The sequence below is a fragment of the Gymnogyps californianus genome, chromosome 3, assembly GCF_018139145.2.
Source record: "Gymnogyps californianus isolate 813 chromosome 3, ASM1813914v2, whole genome shotgun sequence".
NCBI classification, from domain to species: Eukaryota; Metazoa; Chordata; class Aves; order Accipitriformes; family Cathartidae; genus Gymnogyps; species Gymnogyps californianus.
Window position 1 is genome coordinate 10,278,975 of NC_059473.1, and position 22,448 is coordinate 10,301,422.

Here is a 22,448-nt window from a genome sequence, read left to right on the forward strand (position 1 = left end):
ATTTATAGGGGAAGAGAGTCAGAAGATTTCCTTGGTTGTTGGTTGGTTTTTTTTTTTTTTTTATGAAGAATTTGTTTTTTTCACCCCTCTTTTCTCAGTCACCACAGGTGAAATCCCTCCTAGCAGCTGGCTTATGAAATAATGCGAGGGGAGGCCTTAATGAGCTGAAAGCACCCTCAGCTGGAGATAAATATATGCAAATGAGATGCACAAACAAAGGAGCCCGGACAGAGAAATATCTGCAATTCCAGCAAAATGCTGCCTGCAGCTAGAAGATGAACAGCTTTGATAAAATGGTAACAAAAAGCACCTTTTTCTCCTCCAGCTTGTTTTACATTGCAATAGAGCATTGTTATTGTAACCCATCGGAGCATGCAGAGGTTTTCTGCCGCTTCAAAAAAAAAAAAAAAACCTGTTTAAACATTTGTTTTTAAGGCATTCATGGGCTATGAGCAATGTGATGGCTTGGTTTTTTTTGGTGGCTTGGGGTGGGATTTGGGGGGGGGTTGGTTTGGTCAGGGTGGGTGTTTTGGGGGTGTCTCTTTTTTTTTTTTTAGCTTTTTAAAAATATTTTTTTACCTGTTGGTCTCTCTCTGGCTGGGGTTGCTGGTGATTTTTGTCGTGATGTTTTGCAAGGGGGGGATGGCTGTTGCTTCTCTAAAAAAATCAGAGTTTTGCTTTCAAATTTGGAGGGAAAAATCCAGGTTGACAAGTAGCGAGAAGCAGCTCGGGGCGGGGGGGAGAAGGGGGGAAAAAACCAGACTTGAACATTCACCAAGCAGCACCCAAACAGGCAGCTTTAATGAAAGCAATCAAGCCTCTGAGCTAATTCAAAGACAGACATCTAACATGCTGATTTTAATAAGCTTTTAAAAGGCAATCTCTAACTTTTAAAAGTCGCTCTTTTTAATTTAATTGGGTTTTTTTGGTTCATATATTGCCAAAACAAACACAGCCACTAAAATATGTTTTCAATATGTATAAGTAGCATATCTAGACAATGTTTTAAATTAGCCCCGTATTTTTTTGGGGGGGGGGGGGGGAGAGGAAAGAAAGAGGCTTACTTCGGATGAGTAGAAGATCTTTTCTAAGAAGGGCTCGTCACGTCAAAATAATACCTTTATATTCTCGTCCCTGCCTTTATGAATCCTCCCGTGTGAATGTATGGACGTCTCTTTACCTATAGGCTTCTTCAGAAAACAACCCCGATCCTCTTTCGGAGATACACAGATTACTTTCTAAGAGGCAGAGGAGAAAAAGGCAGAGAAAATACAGTACTGTTTAACTTTTAACCTTATGATATCATTAAACAGATCGTTACAGATTTATAAATGGAGTATAAACACTATAAAGTTTAGAGGGCCCTTTACTCAAGGCACTAACCACAATTTTTATATCTGGCAAGAAGAAGAAAAATAGACTTACCTTTTTTAAAAAAAAAAAATCCCCCTCTTACTAGGTTATACGGCTTTGGCACTTACAGATGTTAGAGCAGACAAGTGTCGGATTTCCCGATGTCAAGCAGATTTCCTAATTTTTCATAGACTTCTCCTGTTGCATTTTTGGCCCGATGTGAGAGTCATCAATTTAATTTGTGGGGCTACACGCTGGAAATCGGGATATACGCGTACGTGTGCTTTAATGAACCCTAAAACCTGACGGGCAGCTCTCTGCCCGCAGTTGCCCCAAGCTCAGGATTTCAAGAGTTAATAAAAACTTGGTTGCATTAGGAAGGCTTTCTTTTTGCAGCCCAGGTTTGTAGCAGCATAATTATGTTCAACTGCTGTTGTTTGAAAAGGGCAAACAGCATCTTAGGCACAGAACAATGAAATTACAGCTGAGATTTAGGTTAGCAAAAGCCGTCTTCTGCAGGCTTTTATGATTCATTATTTCCCATTAAATACAGTATTAGAAGTGTACACCAGATAGCTCATGGTTGCTGCGCTCAGAGCACATTATCTATATTACACAGGTCTGGGGAGCAGAATTAGAAAACTTTGGGGGAATGAGCAATATGTGTTTGCTGATAGAAGTACCATATGGCTCATCTTCCTCAATTGCTTTCATTGCGACTCTGATGCTGGAGAAATTAAAGTTTTATTTGATGTGGCACAGCTTAATGAACTGTCTTCTGTTAGGAAAATTGAATATGTTTCCTGTTATTTGAGCACAGAGCCCTCATGGTTTTGGCTGATGAGGGATGCATTATGTATTGTTTATTTAGCATTTTGAAAACAAAAGCAGATATTGGAGGTAAAATTGATTACTGCAGGATGTGTTATATAATCACATTTTTCTTTCTTTCTTTCTTTCTTTAAATTATGGCCCTGCCTATTATTTTTATGACAGCATTTTTCTGGTGTGTCCCCCGTCCCCGTCCCCCCCCCAAAAAAAGGAGGGGGTGTTGAGGCAAAGTATATAATCTCTTCTTTGTTTAAAAGCAGCACTATAATTTTTAAAGCTTAGGGAAGGACATGAAAGGAAAAAAGCGCACTTACATGTGTATTAACCTGCAGGCCCAGTGGCTGCCGTGCCGTTGGTCTGGGGATGCTCGAGGACCGCGCGTGCACTGGGCTGTGTTGTTAGAGGAAGACTTGTTTCTCCATCCTAGCTGGAGGACACAAAGAGGGGAACATCCAGGCTTCAGTAAGCAAATACCCCAAATCTCACACTTCTAAATATGCCAGAGAGAGTTAATTGCAGAATGTTAATGCTTGGAGGGGAGGAGGTGGATATAAACGGGGAGGATATAGGAAAGTATCGAGTGGAGCAGGGCCCATGTTACCTGGCGCTGCAACATCAGTCGTTTATCTGTGGCAAGAAAGAAGTTATTGACGGAAAGATGGCTCAGATCAAAGGCAACGTGTGTTTTTTGGCTTTGTTTTATAGCATACACAGATGCACGCACACGAAGGCATATGTGCCCTACCCGTATCATTGGGGTGGTTAGCAGCAATAAGTCCAGCGATAGGGCTGTGTGCGCTAAGCCCCCTTCTCCCCAAGTTTGTGAGCAGACAATTATATTTAAACTCTGAAACTTAAAGGCAAAAAAAAAAAAAAAAAAAATCTTTGAAGTATGTTATTCTTATTAATTCCACTTCTACTTGTTGGAAATCCTGCCCCATGACACCCTCTGGCTTTTGCTGTTACTGATCTCCCAGAAAAAGGGGGGGAGCAGGGACGGGAAGGTAAAAACTAGCTGGGATAGCTCAGTGCTTTTTTCCTGCCCTCCACGCTGCTCTGACAAAAAGGCAATTTGTCTTGCATGCCCTGCGATGTTTGAAGACTCTGGCAAACGTGCATGTTAAACAAGCCCCACGCAGAATCTAAATACCATCCATTAAAAGAGAAAGTCCCAACGTGTTTATAGCAGCAGGCCAAGGTGCACAGCCCTCGCTCCAGCAAAACTCCCATTGACGTCAGCAGGGCTTGTACTTATGCAAAGAGTGCGGGATGCTGCCCTGTACCTTAAAAAAAAAAAAAAAAAAAAAAAAAAAAAAAAAGTGGTATTGGAAGGAGGATGTTGCTCTTGAAAATGTCTTGGAGCAAAGTGGTTAAGCAAAGCCTGTACAAACAGTGACTATAAATATTTTCCATTCTGTATAGCTCTTCAAACAGTTCCCTGCCATAATTTCAGATGAGCTCAAAAATAAATAAATTATAGCATGAGGGAGAGAAGAAAAAAAAGGGAAAAAAAAAAAAAAAATTACATTGCAACCAATGCTGAAACCACAAAAACTTCATTTTTTCAGCCAGATCTATTTCCTGGAGAAGAAACGGGTCGGTTTTTATGAAAGGCTGCTCCATGACAGGAGCCTCCTTTGAGGAAGACCATTATGCATTGTTATCAGCATGGCGTAATTTGACTGTTGACAAAGTATCTGTGGCAGTAAGAATGAAAGCAGTTAGAAGTGTGGCGGGTTGTAATCAAGAAGATGCTTAGCTGTGCAACACTGCATCTTGAGCAGATTTGAATCAACATTGCCTTGAGGGGACACACACACACACATACAAAAAAAAAAAAAAAAGTCCATTAATTTTTAGTGGGAAAATTAGAGTGGCACTTGATGAAGTGAAATTTGACATGCGTTAATTGCTCCGCAGCTCTCCTAATTAGAGATTTTCAAATTCTTTTACTGCTGTCAGCCTGATGCCACATTGTCTTGCTGGACAAATAGTAAAATTGCAAATTGGGTTGATCAAGAAGTTGGTCTTGGAGATATTGGACACTGGCTCGTTTGCTGCCGATCATCATTTTCATAGGAGGGTTGGGGGTGTTGTGGCCGATGAAGGGCATTTGGGGAGAGAAAAAGTACAATAAAATCCTTCTTCTTGGTAAATAAGAATCAATGATTTAACAGAGCTGGTTTTAAAAAAGATTAAAGGAATGCAAGAAGTGGACAACAAAGCAATGGAGTTGCAAATAAACCTTTAACCTTTGTTAAATCTGTGTCTTGCATAACATTTCAAATACGATTCTGTTTATTATAAAGCCATTAAATTCAGGGTTTTTTTTTTTCATGCACGTTGTTTGCAGTGTGGTACGTGGAGGCAAGGGGTGGGATTCAGATTCCTGCATGCGTTTTGCCCTGACCTGAAACGCAGCATAGAAAGACCACATTTTATATCAAAAGCTAGTTATAAGGTTGTACGAACACGAGTATTGTGCTGGTTCTGAAAGCATGATTTTGTCTCTTTTGCTTTTGGTTCCCCCACCCCCCCCTGCCCCAGATCACTCCTCCCCTCCCTTAGCCTTTGAACCCCTCTTAATTCATTAACATATTGAATTTTTTCAATTTTCCATTTTCTTGCAATAACAATATTAATGCCAGGGCCAAGGCCTGATTGGAGCTAAATTACTTGTTACCTGCTGGCATTTATTTATATGGCATTGAATTATAAAGCTTTGTTATTGTCATGCCTTGGGCGAATTGTTTATGACACCAGTAATAGGAGTAATTGTTATTGTTGAAATTACCTGTCAGCTACCCATAGCAGTGGCCCTTGTCCCACTGACAAATAGTGACAGGGGAGAGGGATCCTCCGCACGTCCTCCTGATGACTTCTCCTCTGATAATAAGGAGTGCAGGGCCTCTGATAATTTGCCTGTCACTGTTGAGTGCAGCTCAGAGAGAGTTGGCCAAATTGTTGTCATTCACTTTGACAAAGACAGCAAAACGCTCTGGAGCAGGAGGAGGATTATCAAAATAAATGAAAGCGCTCGCACGTCCTTTGTTTTGGGTTTTTTGTTTTTGGGTTTTTTTTTCCCCCCCTCCCCATTCCCACTTGCCTGCCTTTATGCCAGAGTTGTAAAAATGGGAATACATTTCTTAGTGGTGCGACTTCAGAGGCAGCATGGGGGGGAAGATGACACAAGGGCTTGTGCGATTTGCTTTCTGTTTGCCTGAAATGTTTTGGTTTCTAAATATAAATTAAATTCTTTATATTTTTTTTTTCCCCCTAAGGCTGTCTGTGTTTCTGCAATTACCGACTGTCATTGCAAGAGAAAGGGTGGTGTTTCTGTTGGGTGTATTTTATTTTATTTTTTATTTTTTTATCTTTTTCTTTTTCATAGTCAGCAGCAATTCTTTCAACTCTTCTTCTCTTGCTCTTGTGCCCAGCTCCAGCGCAGTAGTTGGTGATGCCCCGTGCACAGGGTTGCTGGAGGCATGCCTCTGCCTCTACGCCTGCTATGGGGTCTGCAGCTTTTTGCCCCCTTGAGCTGTTGCAATATCGGCCGAATTATCTTCACCAAAAATATTATTTCCTCTAGGAAAGGAGGTTCTGCCACTGATAAACCAAGCGGAGGTTTGTTCGCTGCTGCGAAGGACCGCTGCTAACGAGGCTTTGCGAAGAGGCGGCGTTATTTGTCAGAGCCTATATATTTAAAAAAAAAAAAAAAAAAAAATTACAAAAACTCCCCCTTCACGTCCTGTGACTGGTGTGCATGGAAGGAAGGACGCCCATGCTCGGCGAAGACTTGCTGCCAATCACACCCTGACACTGCTGAGAAAGGGGGATATTTTACAGCATCGCAGCAGCCAGGCTGCATCAGGGATGCTCAAAGCGCAGGTTTGGGGCGAACGTGTTACGCCCTGCCCGACCCGGCGTCATCCACCCCGCATCCTTCACAGCTCATCTTGTAATAGCAATAATTTCCCCTTTATTGGTCTTTACGCTCAGGTAATGACTACCTGGGGCACGAAGCACCTTGGGGGCTGCTTTAGGCCCTTTGCCCCCCATAGCTGGTGCCTATCTGATCGGCAAAACCTCCCACCGATGCATCATTTTATTAGCTGTGACAATGCGGTTTGGTCCACGTAAATGCCTGCGGGCACCGCCTCACCCCTTGATTTGCTCCCTGAAGGAGCCGGTCCGAATTGTCGCCGCCGAGAAATTTCAGCAGCAGCGAATAAATCTGCCGAATTCGAGTCTTTCATTTGTAACCATTGGGCTCAAACGCATAATTTAGCCAAATTATCAGCCACCTCCATCTTCCCGGGGAACGAGTGCAAACAACGTTTTAGGAACAGACATCTAAATTTAGTAGGGTTTTGAATAATTGATAGGCTGGTGTGACAGAAGATAGAAACTTATGTTTCTAATCATCCCAAAGCATTTCTCCTTCCTCCCACCCCCTGAAATGAAGTCACTTTGTTTGCAGTTAAATATACGGAAGATGTCCACTTAACAAGTATAAAATTGTGATAGCATTAAGAGGTTATCCGCGGTAATAAAAAGCGGGGAACATGCCTGGGAATGTGATCTGTAAGGCAGATAATTTTTAAGGATAGGGCTTGTCCTTGCTTTGTCTGGGGAGAGGCATGTTAGTGATCCCAAGAGGGCGGGGGGGAAATAACATGCGTTTCCAAATGAAGATATTTAAAATGTGTAATGTATTTCGGCGTGTTACTGTAAGCTGCCGTTTGATGTTTTTCCTATAAAGCCTAAATTGAGCCTCCTAGGAACGGCTGTGTATCTCCTGCTCCTAGCTGCATCGAAAAACAAAATACATTTTAAATGGCTATGTTACCAATACTCCGGTAGACTTTAACACGCGAGCGTAATCATCCTCCCTCTATTTTCTCCCTCCGTTCCTAAACGCAGCCCCAGCGTCAAGATAACCCACCTTTAAATTTCAAGCTCATTTGAAATGTAAACTTTTAGCAAATAAGCGATGGCTTACGGAGCTGGATCGCCGCAGTGACTGGCAGCAAATACCTTTTTCTCCCTCCCTCCCCTCGGCGTAAGGGGTTCGAAATACCCATCAGTGTCAAAAGAAACTGCGCAGATCGCTGCTGCTCTAAATAAGGCAGAGCAATGTTCAGAAAAAAACCTCAAAAAAAAAAAAATATCTGGATGGATTAAAATGACATTTCTGTACCATGTCAGTGCGGATGACAAAGTGTCATGTTTTGCATCATTTCAAAAAGATATTCTTCAAACAAATTTGGTGTATAAACAGGCAGCGGGCTTTTGTTTGAAACATTTAAGATCAAAAGTTAGCGGAAGAACAATTAATATTGCCTATTAAAATCCCCTGTTATTGTTAGAGATACATTTTGTGGTTACTGACTATAAATAAAAGCAAAGGAACAGAGCCACGGTTTCTCACCACTGAAAATATAAAAGGCAATTTCCAGCTTTTTCTTTTTTTTTTTTCCTCCAAGTTGCTCTTAGATGTGTTTGCTGAATAAACGGGATTAACTGTATTTAAAACAAGAGATAAAGAACAGCTTTTTATTACACTGAACAGTCTGCAGGGTTTCCACGCTCCTCTGAATGCACTTCGTGCCTGGAACAAAATATTCATATTTTACCTTTTTTAATGACACTGTGTAGAACAAGCAAAATATCCCTGTAATAATACAAATATGGAATCAATAGGGAATGGTAAAAAAAGAGAATTTTTACCATTTCTGTTTCTGGGCAAACACTGGAGTGATTTTTTTTGTTTGCAGTTTTGCAGCAGGATGAGAAACCAGGGAGGAAAGTATTCATTTCGCTGAAGGAGCTTTCCCCTTTCCTTTGGCTGCAAAAACTCACCGAGTGCTGTTAATACAAAACTAATGGCGAGAGTGCGATCCGAAGAGCCAGCTTGCTATCAGCTGAATTTCAATGGAGGCTATCTCAAAAAATAGGTACAAAGAAAAGAATTTAGACAAATTTGCCTCTTAACCTTTAAAGATTTCCTGCCTATTCCAGTATGTCCTTTATTACATTAATTTTTTATTTAAATTACACCATTAACTGGATATGAATTTATCAAGAATACATATATTGATTTATAAAACAGTATCATTAATTATTATAATAGCTAGATGTAGCTGATATTACAAAGCCATTTAAAGGTTTTTAATATAACTTGGACATACATAGATAGATAGACATTATGGACAAGACTACAATTTAAACTGGCTACCAGCAGTTAATGAAATCCTTGATTTATCTTCTCGTTTAGAGATTGATTATATTGTTGCTTTGTAAAACTATTTATTTTATGCCATTTTTCAAAGGATGTCTCAATAAAAGAAAAAGAAAAATAAAATATCCAGTCAAGTCTCAAAGCATATTTGGTTTATACTTTCTTTTTTAAAGCTGCTGCTGCTAATTTATTACAAGTTTGGAGACTTGTCACCTTCATGAAGAAATGGCTTTCTTGATAGTAGCTCTGTTTGCAAACGCACAATTTCATATATTTGGATGAAAAAAAAGGAAGAAAAAAAAAGGAGGCTGTCTTCCCAACGACATCGTGTTTGTTTCTTAAACCAAAACCCAACAAAATGCCTTTCTGGCATAGATTTCTCAGGCATATTTTTTGTTTAAGCTGTGGAAAAATGGGACTTACCCTAGTGCTGCAAAGCAGTCAGTCATGGAGAACATTTTGATTTAAAATGCAATCTGAAGAGAAGGAAAGAAAAAAAAAAAAAGGAATGATATAAACAAACAGTACGCTGCTTTCAAGTTACTCCTAAAATGTTCCTAGCTTAAATAATACATTGAAAGTTTAAATCTTTACACATTGTTCTTGAGGGGCTATGTCTCTTAACTCTTTATTTATATCACTTATTCTTGTCTGGCAACATATGTTACCGATTTATTATAGTATTTTTTATACTATTTAGCCAGACAAATGCAAGGGCTAGCTGAGGAGGGGTAGTTGCATCTGATGAGTTTAACAATTGCAGGGCATCCTTTAGGGGTAGCCAATGGGCTCCTTTGAAGCTATAATACTCACCATTAACCATTTTCATGCTGACATATTTTTATTGTCGAAGTTGGGGCTTCCCCTGTCGTCAGCCTCTTTTGTTTTCAATGGCTTCGCAAGCAAATCGATCGGGGTGGTTGAGAGCTGTTCATCCAGCAAAGGCTTTCGTAGGCATCTTAAACCACACTTTTATATCTTGGCATATAAGTCTGCATAGTGTCTCCCCTCACAATTGAATAAAGAAAAAGGCGTGCAGAAAATAACACTTTAAAAAATCTAATTCTATAATGCATGACAAATGCAAACAAATACTAACCATAGGCGGTCGGATTTCTCAGTGCCATTACTGACACCAAAAGGTAACAGGGAGGAAGACTTTTCCCATCAAAGCAAAACCCCCCAATTTATTTTGAATGGATGCACCAACAGCAGAAGGAGAAGTTGCGAGGACAGGTGGTGAGCTGGATGTCACATTTTACATGTGGCATTTTTAGGTGACCCATTCTGGAGTAAGAACTTGAACTCTCCCCACCTTTTGCTTCCTACTCATCTTCTGTCCTGTCTCCTTGTTCAATGCCAACAAGTTCCTGCAACTCCACTGGAAACTGTACCCCCATTTGTTGTTTCACTGCTGGAGACCCAGCTCGAGCTTCTGGGAGCCAACAGGTTCCTACAAGCCATGGGGATGTAACTCCTAACATAACACCAAAATCACAATTTCCAGCTTTTTGGTGTTAGATCAGACCATTACACCTACCAGCATGTCCCACTGTATATGAGACGCTCAACATGGGATGCTCAAGAGCCCTGCTCACCAAGGATCACCAAAGCAGACTGTAGGGCACGCTCCACATTTCCTGCCATTGGGAATTCAGTCAGACCTTTGGGATAGGAGACAGCTCCGAAAAGGTGAGTTTAATTTCCCTTGCATCTTCAGGAAACAGGGGGAAGAGGCTGTGCAAAGCTAACACGAGACCACAGGTCCAGAGCAGTGATCTTCTACCGGGGAAAAAGATACAGCGAGCAGCATTTTGGGTGGAATATGAGGTGTTTCAGGTAGAATAAATACAGGAATTGCAATTAAACGCACCAGGCTCCCTTGAAGGGGGAGGTTGAGTTGGTAGATCAAGACATGTCTCCCAATAGCACTAGTGGGTCCTTGACAAATACCATGCACTACAGTTTTTACTGGGGGAAGAACAAAAGAGAAGTGCTCCCGTCTTTTTTTGTTTTGACTTAATAACAGTTCAGTTGTCCTGGGCTAATTTGTTTGCTTTTTAAATTTAAAAAATGGCCAAACATTCCCTCTACTTATTATAGAGGGTTTTGAGAAGAAACTGAACTTCCTAAAGTAGGTCTGGATTCAGCAGTGTGCAAAAACCTTGCATGGAAATGAAGATTTTCCTTTCTATTCACTTTTCTATCACAAGAAGCTAGCCTAACTTTTTTTTTTTTTTTTTTTTGAAATTACAATTTAATTGTACTTTGGCTGACCTCCTGCAACAATTTGCAACCCCAAAGTGATCCTTCGGAGGCAAGTCTCACCCTCCTGAATGCCAAAGGCGCGCGGTGGAAAAGGCTGCAGACGAAATGGGCACACCAGGACTCCTATAATTGAGGGTTTGAAGTCTTTACTTTTCCCATTTCTCCTGAAAGGTTTTATTTAGGCAGGTGTCACTGGTGTCCTGGGCAAATATCAAATGTTCAGTGGCATTATCAAAGCTTGGAGTGTGTGGATTATTGCCTATTTAATTTTCTATTGTAAGGACATTGCTGGCAACTTCATAATTAAGCTAGTAACCTCCCTTAAATTTGTTTATTCCCTTCAAACCTATTTTTTTTTGGCTGGAGAGGGAGGAACGGGGAGCGCGGCTCGGTCTCTCAATCACTCTCTCTCTGTTTTGTCCATCACCTTGGTTTCTTTCCCCTGTTTTTGACCTGCACTTTTTCTGGATCAGACACTGGCAGGTTGAGAGGTAATAAGAACCAGATGGACATAGTGCAGAAATTGCCCAAATGGGTACGAGAATGTGGGGAGCTGTCAGGCATGGAGAGAAGCTGGAATTTTTCAGCAATAAAATGGGATTTATCGCCACTCTACCACAGTCATTGCCGACAACCGTTTACCTTGACAGAAACCCCATTCCACTAGGCCACGCCGATGCAGATTTTTTTTTTTTTTTTCCCAAAGAGTGATGATTGGTATTTGTTCTAAGGCTCAAATGGCCTGCACTAAAGGTGAAGCATTAGGCCAAAGTCCTGTATTCCCTACTGAGGCAAATGAACCTGCTAAAATAAGTTCCTTCCACAATAGCTGTGTAATTGAAACCAGAAAGTGAGAGAATTTGATAAATTGCTTGACCCTGAAGGAATGTTAAGGTCATAAATTTTCATTGCTTTTTTTTTTTTTCCTTCTTTTTTAGGAAAAAAAAAATCTCTTTTTTAGATATATTTTTATAGATAGATAGATAGATAGATTATGTTTAGTATTTGTCTCTGAATGCCAGCTAGATTCCAGATCATTAGCCATTACTTTGCCATCCTCTCCCCATAGGCAACTATTACAAGGTTTAGAGCATTCCTACCTACACCTTCCTAGGAGGGCTGAAGGACACAAAATATTCACAAATGGCAGCACTTACACACTACTGCTAAGGAATCCACCACATAAAGTACTAACAACCCGAAATGGGGAGTTTAGCAAGTGCAATCCCTTTAGAAAGACGAAATAAAGAAAAAAACAACCCAAACAGTACTGTACTTGAAGAATGATAGAGTAAAAAAAGGTCTGCAAATCATATACAGAGAATCAAACATTTATGGCTATTCTTACCTTTTTTTTTTTTTTGCTTGCTCTCCTTACTTAGAAGCAGTGTTGCTTTTTACTTGAAAAAGAATGATCAGTATTTTATTGAATAATATGTACAGATGTCCCTTCAAGCTCAAAAGACACAAACAGACCCCAAACCCCACAGTATCTTATTGTGGAAATACATACCTCAAGAATAAATAAAATAAAATAAAACCAAGAAAAAGAATGAGAAGAATTAGGAGAATAACCAGCAAGGTAAAACATCCAGCCATGGAAAGCTCCGCTTTCTGTGCTTGCAACCATCAATAAATACAGCCATGCTAAAATAGCTCCTAAGAAGGAGCGGCGGGGAAACATAGAAGTATTTAGGTTTTGTGTATGGGTTTTTTTTCCCTGCAGTAGCAAAATTTACTTCTTTAACTGAAGCAGCTTCTGCTTCACAACTGTTTGAAATGTGCTATCATATAGTAACTGCTTTTTATAATCTCACTGCTTTCCTCCCCCCCGGCTTTGAATATAACATTTCAGAGGCGAAAGTCTCATTGTCGCACTTCAATAAGGCGTTACACTTTACATAGCCATACATACTTAACCCAACATGAAGCGAGTTAAATAATCATTAGCACAGTAACCCATTGCTATCAAAAACTTATTGGTCCTCTAAATTTTAAATTAATGGCCTGTCTCTCTTGTTCTCTCTGTGTGTGTGTGTGTGTGTGTGTGTGTGTCTGGTTTTCAGCCACTTCAGTGCAAAGTCGTAGATGTTTTATCAGTACATATTAGACGATTTGCATTATTGACATTTCAATTTAAAAATTAAAAAAAAAAAGCACAGGGAAAAATAGTTCCTGCTGAGTTGGTTCATCCCTAGACCCCTGATTCTTAAGTAACTCTTCTGAGTGTTAATTAGCAGCCAATATTTGACAAACTGACTAAGAAACGCACTCTGCTCCTCTCTAGCCAGGTTGTTCTGCCTCAAATAAGTTTCCTTAAGAAAGCATGAAAAAGAGAAGCTAAAGAAAAAAAGATTTGAAAAAATGCCTCCATAAAATCCTAGCAAAACCTCAATAATTTATACTCACTTTTTCTTTTTTGAGAAGTTAAATAAAACTATGGTGGGGGTTTTCTTTGCTTTTTGAGACTTTTTCCCCATAAACTTTCTGGCCCAAATCCCTTCTTTCCTTTTTATTTCTTTGAGTCCCGAAGTAATTGCTAATCGTTTTAAGACAGTTACTTATCCTGAGAATGAAGGAGTATCGGCTGTGTTTCAATTAGAGAAGGAAAAAAGATAAAGACTTGGAACATAACCGAAAAATGCAAAGTGACATATTAGGATAAGAATTTTCATCTGTTGCTGTATAAATATTTTAATAAAAGTTCTAAAATAATGTGTCTGCCTCCTGCTCTATAAAAGAGAGAAGATTATGAAGTGCAAATGATGCAGCTTAGATGTATAGATCCGACTGGGATTTTTCACCATTAAAGAGTCTCTTTGTGCCTCTCCTCCAGAAGTTGGTTTTAGAGCCGTTTCAGACACCAAAAAGTATAAATCTCATAAGTATAAATAAAAGATGACCAGCAAGTGGCTTCAATCACTAATATTTTTTGCAAACTAACATTCAGCTGATGCAACTCGATTTTGTTTTGCATTGCATTAGTGTCACAACGGCAATGACTGGCCTTTATTCACCAACCCTTTGAGTCAGCACTTTGAGACATCTTTCAAATTAGGTCATACTGCAAATTTGCCGCTGATTCAAAGGTTGATTAAGAGAGCTTCACATTTTTAAAGGGATGTCGTGTGAGGAGAATTAAGGTCTGGATGATAGTTCCAGGAAATGCGAGGCCCTGTAACTACGTGGAAATAATGTATGGGCTCTATGGGGAAAGAACATATTTCCTCGGAGCGCTTGAAGTAATACTCATTTACAATTTAACCAAGTCCTCCCCCCCGTTATGGAAGAAATCGTATGATGGGTCTCGAAAACAAGTCATGAATTACGGCGCGGAGGCAGTGAGATGAGCCCTGTTCTCCTCTCAGCAAAAGTCATTCCCCTCCTCTCCGCTCCTTTGATCTTCTTGGGAAAGATCTATTCCTCCCCCTTCCACCGCCGAAGCATCTCAGCTCCTGCTTTTCCCCCGTAAAAACAACCCTGTGTTGCAATGGAACCATTTGCCCATCATGTAGCAACTCCAAGGCGAAGCTGAATTGCTGTGTAAACCTCCCTGGAAGAATTGGAGGGGATGATCAGAAGTGACCACCAACCACGGTGGCCAGGGCCAGGCTTGCAAACGAGTCCAAGCCTGATTTAGGCATCTTAATGAAGTGGTCAAATTTTTTTCCCCCCTAAAGTGCAGAAGGGGCAGCAGCTCCTCTTGCTCCGGGGTCTGAGTATGCACGAGAAAGGAGCTCAAAGGGAGCTGCCGGCTGCCAAGCGCTTCTGGAAATCTGGCCGCTTCATTTTTGATGGCTAAGTGGGAAGCGAGATGAATAATCTCTTTGAAGGGAAGCTGTCGTTTGTTGGGAGGTCGGACCCAAACCTAACATTTTTGTGGCACTTGGGGATTTTTTTATTTTCCAAACTTTCTCTCTTTGCAGGGAATAATAACTCATGAGGAGCCGAGAGTTCCTCTTAATTGGATGTAAGTGGATAAAAGTCAACTGCCAGCTTCGTTTTGGTTTAACTCTGTAGCTCACTTGACGAGGCAAGAAGCTGCTGTTAACGTTGAGTTTGCCTAATGCATCGATGCTCAGGATGGGGGGAAAAAAAAGGAAGGATTTTGGCTGCAGCTACACTGAAAGCAGCGTTTAACTCTCCTGCCACTGAAACTAGAGTCCCCCAAGTTACTTTTTCTATGCTTAGGAATATTACCATGATTTAAGGGTATAGCAGCAGTGAAATAAAACAATTTAAAACCGGAGCCCGAAGAGATATTTCTCGTGGTATGAATAGCCATGAAAGCCATGAAAGCCAGAAAAATGTTTTGCATTCCCTTTTGTATTTCCCTTTGTTTCTTTGCAGTGGAGTCCCTGAACTTGCATTTCTACCGTGGGCAGCTGACTTTATTTCATGTTTTTGATGTTATGATCACCCGCAGACCTTTCCGTTCTCCATATGTTTCTGGATTCAGTCACTTCACCCACAGCCCTCCCTGACAGTACAACACCTCAAATTCCCCTGCATGGCAAAGTCTATTTTATTCCCAGTCACTTTCAATTTGCCTCCTGTGTTTCTCTGAAGGGTTTAGTTGAATGTGATTTCTAGGACCAAAAGGAAAGTGGCAGGCCAGAAATGAGAAGGTGCCACTGCCAGGAGTCACTGGAAGTGGGAGTTTTGAAGAGAACTGAAATAGGACCACCATGAGCTTGATTTTAATATTTCGAGCTATGTTCACACTTCAGTTCCTTTAACCCTGTTCTACGGGTAAAAGAAAAAACTGATATTAAATCCTAAAACATAAGTAGTAAATGAGATTTAAAGACAGGAACAACAGCAACAAAAGGTGTATGTCTACTGCATCAGCCCAAACCCCTCTGCAGACCTAATTCGGTAGTGTCCCCCCACCTCCTGCCCTACAGAACTCGGCAGAAGCTGCACGGAGGTAGCTGCCGCTGCTTCTGGTACTACTGCCCATCTCCAGCATCCACGAATCAGGCAAGAAAGGAAATGAACTCATGCCAGAGTGACTTAAACCAACTGTGGGAAAACAAATTGGGGGTTCCTTTAAAAAAAAAAGAAAAAAAAAAAAAAAAGAAAAATCCTACTGCCTTTTGAGTCTTTGTGGGGACACTGAGAACATGCTTCCAAGCTCTTTTGTTCTGCCCTAAGGGATGGAAAGCTGCTCTTAATACAAGAAAACAAAGCCCTCCACTGCCACTACCAACAACAACAACAAAAAAGCTGAAACGCTTATGAACACTTTGCTCCAGGCGCTGTGGCAGTTAGGAAAAATCATTGCAACCATCACAAGACTTGGCAACACCAGGGCCATGCCAGCAGAGCACTCTTCCCCATTACTGTAAATCACAGGCTGAGCCCAGTTTGTTGCGAAACATCCAATTGTGGTTCCTTGAATACGATAAATAAAACCACCGTCCCTTGGTGCACTTGACTAGTGTTTGTGGAAGCGAGGGGAAAATTCACACTTCTGGCCAAGGTCAGGACAGAGGCCAGCTGATGCTTCAGTGTAGCTCGGTGAGGACAATTCACAAAGAGGAGCTGCAAATAAATACGGGACTTTCTGTGCCTCCATCCCCGTTTGCACAATTGCTACGTCTGAGACAACCACTTTATTCATTTTAAGCATTGCAGTATCAAGTATTTTGAGTGACTGGGCTTGGGCTCATTTTGTGTTGGGTTTTGGGGGGGGGGGGGGGGGTGATAGCAAGGCCCACACTTGGACAAAAGCTGAACACACAATCAAAGCAAAGCTGAAATGATCCCTGGGCTGCGGTGATGCTGAGGCAAGTCGCAGGGGGTAACATTCACTTAAGCCAAGGAGCCAAGAGCCCATATTACAGCTACCAGCCCTTGAACACGTGCCCTCAGTGCTGCAGGGCCCTGCTTTGGCCCCGCGACGATGGTATTGCTCAAGCTTTTCCCTCTGGGAATACTTCAACAGGCATATTTAAAAAACAGCTTCTGCAAGCTATCAGCCACCAGCCTTCGTGCCAGGAAAACTCACACCAACACTAATAGAAACAGGACACAACCAGGGAGCCGAGCTGCGTGGGTTTAGATGAAACCGTGCACGTATTTCATAGGATTGCTCCTGCCCCACCGTTGCTTTGCCTCTATTTTCTGCCATGCAGAGACCCAGCGGAGGGGCAGCGTGATGGAGCCAGAGGCAAAACAGTTCTGTAAATGAGACCAGCTCTGAAACCTGCCAAGCGATCGTTGGATATGGCAGGCAGTATACCGCAGAGCTCATTTCCTAAAGGGCATGGCCAAAAAATATTCCAAAATAATCGATTCGAAGCCCTCTTCTTCCTTAGAGCTGCTCTCCTTTTGTGCATACCAGATCAGCTGAATATTTATAGAAAAGGTTGGAGGTCAGACCGTTTCATTCGCCGCTCCAGCCCCCTTGGCCAGCTTTCGCACAGCCAGGTCGCCAGCTGGTGGGTAGCACCTCTCCCCGCCGTGCCGGGAGCACAGCATCCTCCGAGCGCCAGCTGGCTTTCGGGGACACCGGCGGTGACAGACCCACGGTGAACCAAGTCAGCCCGACCCCCTGAGTCACTGAGCTGAAATTAGAATGGGCCCTCGCATGGTGATATTTAGGCACAGCTTTACTTTGCAGGGGATAAAATCCATAATTTAAGTCCTTTTCTTCTTCCCCATCTCTTTTCTCCTCCCCATCAGCTTCACAACTCAAAGTCCCCTTTGATATGATTGCTCCCACCAAGCCATACAGGCCAGAACCCCATACACAAATCTATACGATAAGCCCTACATCTTCACCAATAGGTCTTGCCTGGAAATAAGCTTAAACTTCACATAAGATGAGGAAAAGCCAAGTGGTTAGGGGCAGCCGGTTTGCTCCACCAGCTCCATTGAGCAGATGAGAAAAAGCACCTAATTAACTAAATTTATTAATATGCTGCTTTTCTTTTTTCAGAGAGGATACAGCTACATTATAGAGGTGAAACATGACTTTTGATGATCAAGCAAGCAGTGATTAAATAAGGTTAATCCTCATTTTATATGCTAATAGGATATTTATAATCTCAACTGCATATCCAATTTAGCTATTTTATTTTCTGTTGTTAAGAAAGTATTTCTTATTAGCGAAAGAGAATACCCCTACGTTCACTGCAGATGCTATTTTAATTGGGCTCAAGTGCATTGTGTGTAATTAGTCCACTTCTCTAATATTTCATCTATAATTACACCATGAACAATGTGCTTAAATTTCAGAAGGGCTGCCAGTTTCATTTTTTTTTTAAATAAAACTAATTAATTGGTGACCCTTCCCACGGACAAACGATTCGTATTGTAGCCCAGCCCCAGGGCTCACAGAGGACCGTCTTTTCAGAAGTTTGAACACCTTGTGTTGACATGCCGCCTCTGGTCCGATAAACATGAAAGCACCCACACCACCCACCTGGCTTCACCAGGACCACCATTACAAACCTCCTCCCGAGGTACTGCAGGGCAGGCGTGACTTCAGTAGCAATTTTAGACAATGCCGGCTATTGAGAACAACCAAAGAGAATGAAACATCTGGATGTTGTTTCATCTCATCCACCTAATAGATTGTGTCCATAGTTTAAGAGAGGACAGTGATGTGGCGGATAGGGGAGGGCTCCCATTCTCCATTACAGTGGCCCAGCTCCGCAATAAAGAGAAAGAAACGGCACCAAACATGGTGCAGGTGAATGTGTTGTGATCTTATCAGCAGGACTGAAAGGTCAGCTCTAAAATACGTCCTCTTGCAAGTGTCAGGGCAAGGTGCTGCTTGGAGCCTGGAGATCAAGCTGAGCTCTCTTGGAGGAAGGTAACAAAATGCGCAAGATACTGCGTGGGGGATAACGTTTCCCTCCGTAAAATATCTGCATTAATTTCACTAGCTGCACCCTGTGCTACCAAGCTTAGTGTCTTTTGTGGAAGATCAAATGGAAAACTGAGGATACAACACTAGGACACAGTGGTGGTCCTAAAAGTAGAACCTTCCCCCGCTGCACTTTCACTTCCCCTAAATGGCAGCAAACCAGTAGGCAACAAACACACGTGTATATATTTTTATATATGTGCACAAAGTCATACCTGGTCACGCCGAGCATGAAGGATCTTCATCTCATACTTCTCAGACAACCATTTTGTAAACACCACTTTGCAGCTTTGCTCAGGCTTTCCTCCTTGCAGGGCAGCTCCACCTCAGGTAGCTCAAATCCAGCCCAGTATTAGTAGGGAAACTGCAACAACCTTGACGTTAGCTGTCCCATTGCTGTCCCAGCAGGCTGCCACCACTGCCCATGTCTACCCTTGGTTAGCCCGTCGCAGGACTTGCAGTCAAAGGGGCCTTGTTACTGCCAGTGTCTAATGATTTATGATACCACATAGAAAGTCCTAAAAAAAACCAGAGGACACCCACGATTAGCCTTCCTACCTTCGCCTCTCTAAAAACACCCTCAATTTAGGGAGAAAAAAACCATTGAATCACACAGAAGACCCTTGCCCAAGAGGATATAAACCTCCCTCGCCTTTTCATGGTTCCCATCCCAGAAGTTAAACCTTTTCATGGGCAGTGGAATAGGCAACCGAGCTGGCAGGACAGGCAGGAAAAGGGCAGTGCCTTTACCACTCTGAAAGCCTTTTGACATGTGGATGAAGGTGGTGGGCCAACACATCCCCAGCAGAAGACAGGGGTGAGGAAGAGACAAAGCCACACTCCCAGGAGCTCATGGTAAGTACAGGACACCCTTTGAGGTGTCCCAGGACCACGTTGCAGGGGTGCTACCATGTCCTCCTTCCGAAAGCACGCCTGTGAAGAGCCAGCACTTTGGCTTCAGGCTTTTCTTCTCCCTGGGGGATGTGAAATCCTAGCTATTTTTTGGGGAAGGGTGACTTCTTCCCTCCGCCCCAGAAGCCTGACCTCTTCCCATCTGCTCGGGAGAACCAAATTGCTACCAATCTGGCTCTGATGTGAACTAGCTCCTTCTGCCCAGAAGTTTATTTTTCAAAACAAGCGTGCCTGCAAAACACTGTTTATTTAAAACCTAGTATAAATGCCAGTAACCCAACATGCACAGGGAACAGCACCCGGAGGTCTCCCGCTTAGCGCTTGAGAGCTATTAAGTAAATCAGGGGAAAATTCCTCAGGAAATGATGGGGTTAGGCCTGATGGGCATCCCTGTGTGATTAAATGCAACTTAATGAGGTCACGGGTGACAGATTTGGGTGCAGAACTGTTTAAACAGCATGCAAAAAAAAAAAAGACGTTTGTAGCACACAGGGGATGGGAATCAAGGCTGGTTGTGTTATCCTGTGGTGCAAAAACACCCCAAAAAGGGTGGCCTTTGTCCTGATGAGTGCCTGCTCAAACAGCAAGGCAAGAGGGGATGGGGAACTGCAACAAAACAGATGGGCATGAGTGAGGAACAAGCTCACCTTGGCCAACACAGAAAAAGTCATAGCTAAAAAGTAAACAATTTCAGCTTTCCGGGATTTACTTCTTTTTAATTCAGAAAACAGAAAAACCATGATGATGTGGTTTTAGAGACCAGAAGGGACTGAAAAAAGCATCAAATTCCAGCACACATGAGGTTTTCACATCCTTCCTTAACAACTTATGCCATTGAGCAAACATTACAGGGGCTCTCAGCTAGGAATGGTCTGGATAGTGTCATGAGTCAAGGATGGCCCAGCATCACTTTGATTTCTTTGAGGTTAGAGAGGAGAATTTAGGTCACAACACTTTATTTCCACCCCACCCCCCCAACATCTCTAATAGAAAATGGTTGCCTTGATCAAAGGAGCTAAATTCTGCTGTCATTCTGCAGGACTGCAGGATAATTACATTGACTTCATCCGAGCACTTTGGTTTTGCTGATATGTCTGTCAAGGACAGGAGGGGATTCTTGGTGTGTCATGGCCCCTGGAGTGTCATGGCTCAAGTCATCCTTCAACATTCATATGAGAGGGTCTTCTTACACCCCCCATAACTGGATCGCCAGGGAAATAGGGTCCTGGCTGGCATCCCACCAGCAATGGGGCATCTTTGTGGAGCGATGAAAAAGGAATTTTTGCTTTTATCAGCCGTAGTTCATGGCCAAAAAGGCTTTCCGTTGTGCTCTGTTGGCCAAGAGCGACCCACTGTTCCTTCCCAAAGAGTAAATGGATGCCTACAGGTTTTCATGTGTGGTCAACAATGATGCAATATATCCTCCCAGCTGGCAGCAGCCCCCCTTCTCTATTTATTGTGCTATATTGTTAGTCATACAATTCACCTGGTAGAGTGACTTGCATTTGCTTGTGAAGAATGAAGATTTTACCAGTTGACTTTTTTTTAAAAAACTAGAACCCATATTAGCTGGAAAGGGAAAGGCCAAAGGGAAATTATTGCTATTTTAGACAGCAGCATAAATTTTCTTCCTATTTTTAACCTAGCTTTTAATTTAATAAGTTTTATGACCCTTATATTAAGTACATATGTTTTACAAGACATTGTGTCCCTTGAGTCACCCTGAATTTGCTCTACTATAGCAGAGTTAAATGAATGAATACTGTGTTTCTGATTTCAGCTTACCCCTTATTTGATCCTTATATAGTCAATAAACCTTCATAGAAGCATGGAGCAACTGAATTAAGCAATGTGCCAAAGCTGTGTTTGAGAACTCTCTGGTAGTCTTTAAAAGAGAATTAGTAAATTGCTGTTCTCTTATTTGGAACCTACTACACCACTGCCAGGTTTCCCATGCTCTTTATAAGGAATAAATGGTGATACCAATAAGACTCTCAAAGTTATATATTACCAATTTAATCTTCCATATGATAATTTAAAAGGGGGGTGGTGTGTGTGTCAAGTTTTTCTTTGAGCCTCCCAGCGCCCGAAACTTAACTAATTTTTTCTATCGCTCTCAGAAACTTGGAAGAGCAAAAAGCATTTAATCAGCCCTGCACAGGTTATGGACTATTCCCAAACAAATGCAGTTTTGGAAGGAAGATGGGAGATCTTTTCAGAATATAAACATTTAAACAAAGGCCAACCCTGCTTTCCCAATATAAGTAATCCTTTCACCAAAATTGGGGCATATGGGTTAGTAGGTGACTGCAGAATCATGCCAAAAAAAATTAATGCCTGCTACAAATGGAATATAAACAAATCAGAAGATCAATCAAATTACCTGGAGTAGATCCCTTTACAAAACTAAGACTCCCTTCATACTCAGCGCCTGCAGAGAAAACAAGCAAGCGGCAAGATTATTCTTGTTTGGGTGCATTTACACTGTTTATTTAAGTAATGCACCAGGGCAGCTTTTCACAACAGGTTTGCAATGGTGGCAAAACACAAAGATTAGAAAGGGATAGTTGATATTTGCTCCACAGTGGGAAGCATGAGTTATTGATTGGCTTTGTATAGCCTAGAGTTCCTTTTTAATATAATAAGATTAGTTCAGAAGGGTGTTTTATAAATCGGGTTGTTCTAATTTGATTTGAGTACTGGCTCTTAGTGACTTGCCAAAGTTCAGTAAATATGCAGAGTATAGTATATGCACTTTATCTTTGTATATTAGCTATGACATAAACACAGAGGGGAAAAGTCAAATTTTATACATCAGAAAATGGGTTTGTTGCCAGACATTATAACATTGCGTATTTAATTTAACTGATGTATGTTAAAATGGGAAACCAAATTCAATGAGCTGTTTGTTTCTTTCTACAAATACACTTACATCAATGACCTCTGAGGACATGACCTTAAAAT

At 41.7% G+C, this 22,448-nt stretch overlaps 1 long non-coding RNA gene across 1 annotated transcript; it reads right to left on the minus strand.

Annotated features, from left to right (window-relative positions):
• Nucleotides 1-9,244: 9,244 nt before the first annotated feature.
• LOC127015043 (uncharacterized) lies at nt 9,245-21,905 on the minus strand. Its single transcript, XR_007766266.1, has 3 exons — nt 21,868-21,905; nt 18,788-19,090; nt 9,245-9,433 (listed from the first exon to the last, which is right to left on the minus strand). It is a non-coding gene; the product is annotated as an uncharacterized LOC127015043 (long non-coding RNA).
• Between the last annotated feature and the right edge of the window lie 543 nt (nt 21,906-22,448).